General features: G+C 39.4%; 1 non-coding gene across 1 annotated transcript; it reads right to left on the bottom strand.

The window, feature by feature from the left end:
• Positions 1 to 1,888: 1,888 nt before the first annotated feature.
• LOC112760941 (small nucleolar RNA R71) lies at positions 1,889 to 1,996 on the bottom strand. Its single transcript, XR_003181353.1, has one exon. It is a non-coding gene; the product is annotated as a small nucleolar RNA R71 (small nucleolar RNA).
• Positions 1,997 to 8,829: the final 6,833 nt, after the last annotated feature.

The following is an 8,829-nucleotide window of genomic DNA, read 5'->3' as shown; positions in this document are numbered from 1 at the left end:
GTCTTGAGTCATGTTATAAGTTTGGTGTCAATTGCATATGCATGTAGCATTTTTTTCGAAAATTCATGCATTCATAGTGTTCTTCATGATCTTCAAGTTATTCTTGGTAAGTCTTCTTGTATGATCTTGATGATTTTTTGTTTTGTGTCTTTTCATGTTTATCATATGCATTCTTGAATTCTTAGTGTCTAAGCATTAAAGAATTCTAAGTTTCGTGTCTTGCATGTTTTCTTTGCATTAAAAATTTTTCAAAATTGTGTCTATGATGTTCATCTTGACATTCATAGTGTTCTTGGTGTTCATCTTGACATTCATAGCATTCTTGCATGCATCACATGTTTTGATCTAAAAATTTCATGCATTGCATCTGTTTAGTATTTTTCTCTCTCATCATAAAAATTTCAAAAATAAAAAAAATATCCTTCCCATTTTCTCTCATCAAATTCGAAAATTTGGATTGACTTTTTCAAAAATTTTTAAAATCAAGTTGTTTCTTATGAAGTCAAATCAAATTTTCAATTTGAAAATCTTATCTTTTTCAAAATCTTTTTCAAAAATCAAATCTTTTTCAAAATTCTTAGTTATTTTCAAAAATTCCAAAAATATTTTTCAAAAATCTTTTCCTTATTTTTATATCATAATTTTCGAAAATAACATAATCAATTAATGTTTTGATTCAAAAATTTGAAGTTTGTTACTTGCTTGTTAAGAAAGATTTAAACTTTAAGTTCTAGAATCATATCTTGTGATTTCTTATGAATCAAGTCATTAATTGAGATTTTAAAAATCAAATCTTTTTCAAAAACCAATTTCTATCATATCTTTTCAAAAATATCTTCTCATCTTATCTTTTTCAAAAATCTAATTTCAAAATATCTTTTGTAACCTCCTAACTTCTTATCTTTTCAAAATTTGTTTCAACTAACTAACTAACTTTTTGTTTGTTTCTTAACTTTTTCAAAACTACCTAACTAACTCTCTCTCTCTAATTTTCGAAAATATCTACCCTCTTTTTCAAAAATTTCTTTTTAATTAACTAATTATTCTTATTCTTATTTTTGATTTTAAAAATTTTCGAAAAATACTAACATTTTTCAAAAACCATTTTCGAAAATCACTAACCTTTTTTTCAAAAATTATTTTCGAAAATTTTTTCCTCTCCCATCTTATTCTATTTATTTATTCATTTACTAACATCTCACCTCACATCTCAACCATCCTCACAGTTGTGTTTCTTCCATTACATTACATTCTTTGTCTCCCCCTCTTCTTCTACTCACACAGGGATCCCTATACTGTGGTATAAAGGATCTCTATTATTATTATTATTTTTCTGTGCCCTCTTCTTTGTCATATGAGCAGGAGAAAAGATAAGAACATTCTTGTGGAAGCAGATCCAGAACCTGAAAGGACTTTGAAAAGGAAACTAAGAGAAGCTAAAGTACAACAATCCAGAGATAACCTTTCAGAAATTTTCGAACAGGAAGAGGAGATGGCAGCCGAAAATAATAATAATGTAAGGAAGATGCTTGGTGACTTTACTGCACCTAATTCCAATTTACATGGAAGAAGCATCTCCATTCCTGCCATTGGAGCAAACAACTTTGAGCTGAAACCTCAATTAGTTTCTCTAATGCAGCAAAACTGCAAGTTTCATGGACTTCCATCTGAAGATCCTTTTCAGTTCTTAACTGAATTCTTGCAGATATGTGATACTGTTAAGACTAATGGAGTAGATCCTGAAGTCTACAGGCTCATGCTTTTCCCTTTTGCTGTAAGAGACAGAGCTAGATTATGGTTGGATTCTCAACCCAAAGACAGCCTGAACTCTTGGGATAAGCTGGTCACGGCTTTCTTAGCCAAGTACTTTCCTCCTCAAAAGCTGAGCAAGCTTAGAGCTGATGTTCAAACCTTCAGACAGAAAGAAGGTGAATCCCTCTATGAAGCTTGGGAAAGATACAAACAGTTGACCAAAAAGTGTCCTTCTGACATGCTTTCAGAATGGACCATCCTGGATATATTCTATGATCGTTTATCTGAGCTACCAAAAATGTCACTGGACACTTCTGCAGGTGCATCCATTCACCTAAAGAAAACGCCTGCAGAAGCTCAAGAACTCATTGACATGGTTGCTAATAACCAGTTCATGTACACTTCTGAAAGAAATCCTGTGAGTAATGGGACGCCTATGAAGAAGGGAGTTCTTGAAGTTGATACTCTGAATGCCATATTGGCTCAGAATAAAATATTGACTCAGCAAGTCAATATGATTTCTCAGAGTCTGAATGAAATGCAAGCTGTATCCAACAGTACTAAAGAGAATTCTTATGAAGAAGAAGCTTATGATCTTGAGAACCCTGCAATAGCAGAGGTGAATTACTTAGGTGAACCTTATGGAAACACCTATAACTCATCATGGAGAAATCATCCAAATTTCTCATGGAAGGATCAAAAGCCTCAACAAGGCTTTAATAATGGTGGAAGAAACAGGTTTAACAATAATAAACCTTTTCCATCATCCACTCAGCAACAGACAGAGAACTCTGAACAAAATACTTCTAATTTAGCAAACTTAGTCTCTAATCTGTCCAAGGCCACTGTAAGTTTCATGAATGAAACAAGATCTTCCATTAGAAATTTGGAAGCACAAGTGGGCCAGCTGAGTAAAAGGATCACTGAAATCCCTCCCAGTACTCTCCCAAGCAATACAGAAGAGAATCCAAAAGGAGAGTGCAAGGCCATTGACATAAGCAAAATGGCCGAACCCAATGAGGGAGAGGAGGACGTGAATCCCAAGGAGGAAGACCTCCTGGGACGTCCAGTGACCAATAAGGAGCTTCCCTCTGAGGAACCAAAGGAATCTGAGACTCATCTAAAGACCATAGAGATTCCATTGAACCTCCTTATGCCCTTCATGAGCTCTGATGAGTATTCCTCTTCTGAAGAGAATGAGGATGTTACTGAAGAGCAAACTGCCAAGTTTCTTGGTGCAATCATGAAGCTAAATGCCAAATTATTTGGCATTGATACTTGGGAAGTTGAACCTCCCTTGTTCATCAATGAACTAAGTGATCTGGATCAACTGACATTGCCTCAGAAGAGACAGGATCCTGGAAAGTTCATAATACCCTGTACCATAGGCACCATGATCTTTAAGGTTCTGTGTGACCTTGGTTCAGGAATAAACCTCATGCCCCTCTCTGTAATAGAGAAACTGGGAATCTATGGGGTGCAAGCTGCTAAAATCTCATTAGAGATGGCAGACAATTCAAGAAAACAGGCATATGGACAAGTAGAGGACGTTTTAGTAAAGGTTGAAGGCCTTTACATCCCTGCTGATTTCATAGTCCTGGATACTGGAAAGGAAGAGGATGAATCCATCATCCTAGGAAGACCTTTCCTGGCCACAACAAGAGCTGTGATTGATGTTGACAGAGATGAAATAGTCCTTCAATGGAATGAGGACTCCCTTGTGTTTAAAACTCAAGGATCTCCCTCTGCAACCATGGAGAGGAAGCAGAAAAAGCTTCTCTCAAAGCAGAGTCAACCAGAGCCCCCACAGTCAAACTCTAAGTTTGGTGTTGGGAGGCCACAACCAAACTCTAAGTTTGGTGTTGAACTCCCATATCCAAACTCTAAGTTTGGTGTTGGAGAGTTTCAACAAAGCTCTGCACATCTGTGAGGCTCCATGAGAGCCCACTGTCAAGCTATTGACATTAAAGAAGCGCTTGTTGGGAGGCAACCCAATTTTTATTTATCTAACTATATTTTTCTTAATTATATGTCTTTGTAGGTTCATGATCATGTGGAGTCACAAAATAAATATAAAAATTGAAAACGGAATTAAAAACAGCAGAAGAAAAATCACACCCTGGAGGAGCATCTGTCTGGCGTTCAGCGCCAAAACAGAGCATGGTTCTGGCGCTGAACGCCCAAAATGGGCAGCTTCTGGGCGCTGAACGCCAGAACAGGCATGGTTCTAGCGTTCAACGCCAGAAATGGCACACAAATGGGCGTTGAACGCCCAAAATGGCCACCAACCTGGCGCTGAACGCCCAGAGTTGGGTGCAAAGGCATTTTTACATGCCTAATGGGTGCAGGGATGTAAATCCTTGAACACCTCAGGATCTGTGAACCCCACAGGATCCACTCAGGATCTGTGGACCCCACAGGATCCCCACCTACCTCCACTAACTTCTTCTCACCACTCTCTTTCACACAACCCCATAAACACTCTTACCCAAAAACCCTTCACCAATCACCTCAAACTCTCTTCCCCATCACCTCTTCACCACTCACATCCATCCACTCTTCCCCATAAACCTGCCTCATAAACCCCACCTACCTTCAAAATTTAAAACCAATTTCCCACCCAAACCCACCCATATGGCTGAACAATAACCCCCCCTCCCTTCCCTATATAAAGCCCTCCATTCTTCATCAAATTCACACAACACACCCCTCTACACCCTTCTTGGCCGAAAACACTTACCACTCTCCCTCTCCTCTATTTCTTCTTCTTCTTCATCTATTCTTTCTTTTATTGCTCGAGGGCGAGCAAAATTCTAAGTTTGGTGTGGTAAAAGCATAAGCTTTTTGTTTTTCCATTACTATTGATGGCACCTAAGACCGGAGAATCCTCTAGAAAGGGGAAGGGGAAGACAAAAGCTTCCACATCCGAGTTATGGGAGATGAAAAGGTTCATCTCCAAAGCCCATCAAGACCACTTCTATGATGTTGTGGCCAAGAAGAAGGTGATCTCTGAGGTCCCTTTCAAACTCAAAAGAAATGAGTATCCGGAGATCTGACATGAAATTCAAAGAAGAGGTTGGGAAGTTCTAACAAATCCCATCCAACAAGTCGGCATCCTAATGGTTCAAGAGTTCTATGCTAATGCATGGATCACCAAGAACCATGATCAAAGTAAAAACCTGGATCCAAAGAACTATATTACAATGGTTCGGGGGAAATACTTAGATTTTAGTCCGGAGAATGTGAGGTTGGCGTTCAACTTGCCAAACATGGAAGAGAACGCACGCCCCTACACAAGGAGAGTCAACTTTGATCAAAGGTTGGACCAAGTCCTTATGGACATATGTGTAGAAGGAGCTCAATGGAAGATTGACTCCAAAGGCAAGCCGGTTCAACTAAGAAGAGTGGACCTCAAGCCTGTAGCTAGAGGATGGTTGGAGTTTATTTAATGCTCAATCATTCCCACTAGCAACTGGTCTGAAGTTACTATAGACCGGGCCATCATGATCCATAGCATCATGATTGGAGAAGAGGTGGAAGTTCATGAGATTATACCTCAAGAACTCTACAAGGTGGCTGACAAGTCCTCCACTATGGCAAGGTTAGCCTTTCCTCACCTCATCTGCCACCTATGCAATTCGGCTGGGATTGACATAGAGAGAGATATCCTCATTAAAGAGGACAAGCCCATCACTAAGAAGAAGATGGAGCAAGCAAGAGAGCCCATTCATGGAGCTCAAGAGGCGTATGAAGCTCATCACCATGAGATCCCGGAGATGCCTCAAATGCACTTTCCTCCACAAAACTATTGGGAGAAAATTAAGACCTCCCTAGGAGAATTGAGTTCCAATATGGGACAACTAAGGGTGGAACATCAAGAGCACTCCATCATGCTTCATAAAATAAGAGAAGATCAAAAAGCAATGAGGGAGGAGCAACAAAGACAAGGAAGAGACATAGAAGAGCTCAAGGACATCATTGGTTCCTCAAGAAGGAAACGCCACCATCACTAAGGTGGATTCATTCCTTGTTCTTGCTTTCTCTGTTTTTCGTTTTCTATGTTATGTGCTTATCTATGTTTGTGTCTTCATTACATGATCATTAGTAGTAGTAACGATGTCTTAAAGATATGAATGTCCTATGAATCCATCACCTCTCTTAAATGAAAAATGTTTTAATTCAAAAGAACAAGAAGTACATGAGTTTCGAGTTTATCCTTGAACTTAGCTTAATTATATTGATGTGGTGACAATGCTTCTTGTTTTCTAAACGTATGCTTGAACAGTGCATATGTCTTTTGAAGTTGTTGTTTAAGAATGTTAAATATGTTGGCTCTTGAAAGAATGATGACTAGGAGACATGTTATTTGATAATCTGAAAAATCATAAAAATGATTCTTGAAGTAAGAAAAAGCAGCAAAGAACAAAGCTTGCAGAAAAAAAAAATTAGGCGAAAAAAAAATAAATAGAAAAAAAATAGAAAGAAAAAGCAAGCAGAAAAAAGCCAAAAGCTCTTAAAACCAAGAGGCAAGAGCAAAAAACCAATAACCCTTAAAACCAAAAGGCAAGGGAAAATAAAAAGGATCCCAAGGCTTTGAGCATCAGTGGATAGGAGGGCCTAAAGGAATAGAATCCTGGTCTAAGCGGCTAAACCAAGCTGTCCCTAACCATGTGCTTGTGGCGTGTAGGTGTCAAGTGAAAACTTGAGACTGAGCGGTTAAAGTCAAGGTCCAATGCAAAAAAAAAAAGAAGAGTGTGCTTAAGAACCCTGGACACCTCTAATTGGGGACTTTAGCAAAGCTGAGTCACAATCTGAAAAGGTTCACCCGATTATGTGTCTGTGGCATTTATGTATCCGGTGGTAATACTAGAAAACAAAGTGCTTAGGGCCACGGCCAAAACTCATAAAGAAGCTGTGTTCAAGAATCATCATACTGAACTAGGAGAGTCAATAACACTATTCGAAATCTGAAGTTCCTATAGATGCCAATCATTCTAAACTTCAATGGATAAAGAGAGATGCCAAAACTATTCAAGAGGCAAAAAGCTATAAGTCCCGCTCATATGATTGAAGCTCTGTTTCATTGATAGTTTGGAATTTATAGTATATTCTCTTCTTTTTATCCTATTTGATTTTCAGTTGCTTGGGGACAAGCAACAATTTAAGTTTGGTGTTGTGATGAGTGGATAATTTATACGCTTTTTGACATTGTTTTTAGTATGTTTTTAGTAGGATCTAGTTACTTTTAGGGATGTTTTCATTAGTTTTTATGTTAAATTCACATTTCTGGACTTTACTATGAGTTTGTGTGTTTTTCTATGATTTCAGGTATTTTCTGGCTGAAATTGAGGGACTTGAGCAAAAATCAGATTCAGAGGTTGAACAAGGACTGCTGATGTTGTTGGATTCTGACCTCCCTGCACTCAAAGTAGATTTTCTGGAGCTACAGAACTCAAAATGGCGCGCTTCCAATTGCGTTGGAAAGTAGACATCCAGGGCTTTCCAGAAATATATAATAGTCCATACTTTGGCCAAGAATAGACGATGTAAACTGGCGTTCAACGCCAGCTTTCTACCCAAATCTGGCGTCCAGCGCCAGAAAAGGAGCCAAAACCAGAGTTGAACGTCCAAACTGGCACAAAAGCTGGCGTTCAACTCCAAGAAGGACCTCTACACGTGCAACACTCAAGCTCAGCCCAAACACACACCAAGTGGGCCCAGGAAGTGGATTTATGCATCAATTACTTACTCATGTAAACCCTAGTGACTAGTTTATTATAAATAGGACCTTTTACTATTGTATTAGGTATCTTTGATCAGTTGTATGCTATCTTAGATCACATTTGAGGGCTGGCCATTCGGCCACGCCTGGACCTTTCACTTATGTATTTTCAACGGTAGAGTTTCTACACTCCATAGATTAAGGTATGGAGCTCTGCTGTTCCTCAAAGATTAATGCAAAGTACTACTGTTTTCTATTCAATTCATCTTGTTTCGCTTCTAAGATATCCATTCGCACCCAAGAATGTGATGAAGGTGATGATTATGTGTGACGCTCATCACCATTCTCCCCTATGAACACGTGCCTGACAAACACTTCCGTTCTACATGAAATAAGCTAGAATGAATATCTCTTAGATCTCCTAACCAGAATCTTCGTGGTGTAAGCTAGAATGATGGCGGCATTCAAGAGAATCCGGAAAGTCTAAACCTTGTCTATGGTATTCCGAGTAGGATTCAATGATTGAATGACTGTGACGAGCTTCAAACTCACGAGTGCTGGGCGTTAGTGACAGACGCAAAAGGAGGGTGAATCCTATTCCAGCATGATCGAGAACCGACAGATGATTAGCCGTGCTGTGACAGAGCATGTGAGCATATTTTTCACTGAGAGGAGGGGATGTAGCCACTGACAACGGTGATGCCCTTACATAAAGCCAGCCATGGAAAGGAGTAAGACTGATTGGATGAAGATAGCAGGAAAGCAGAGGTTCAGAGGAACGAAAGCATCTCCATTCGCTTATCTGAAATTCCTACCAATGAATTACATAAGTATTTCTATTCCTATTTTATTATATTAAATTCGAAAACACCATTATCAATTTATATCTGCCTAACTGAGATTTGCAAGGTGACCATAGCTTGCTTCATACCAACAATCTCCGTGGGATTCGACCCTTACTCACGTAAGGTATTACTTGGACGACCCAGTGCACTTGCTGGTTAGTTGTATCGAAGTTGTGAACCATGGTATTGGCACCATGTTCTTGGCGCCATTGCCAGGGAAAGAAAGAGCCATAAATTTTACATAATCAAAGTGTAATCACGATTGCGCGTACCAAGTTGCTCACGTTGCCAGGGATTGTTTGAGCCTGGACATCACAAGTTCGTGCACCAGCGACCACATGCCCTACGCGTCCGCGTCGTTTTCAAAAAAGGCCATCCACGCGATCGCATGCCCCACGCGACCGCGTTACCCTGGATTTTGGCAACACTAAGTTTTGAACAGAGAGTTGTGTGACCGCGAGGCTGCACTCGCGCCACTAGCACAAATCAAGTCACGCGATCGCGTGCCCC

This window comes from Arachis hypogaea, chromosome 16 (genome assembly GCF_003086295.3).
Source record: "Arachis hypogaea cultivar Tifrunner chromosome 16, arahy.Tifrunner.gnm2.J5K5, whole genome shotgun sequence".
Lineage (NCBI taxonomy): Eukaryota > Viridiplantae > Streptophyta > Magnoliopsida > Fabales > Fabaceae > Arachis > Arachis hypogaea.
The sequence above is the reverse complement of the archived record's forward strand: the minus strand, read 5'-3'. Positions and strand labels throughout refer to the sequence as shown.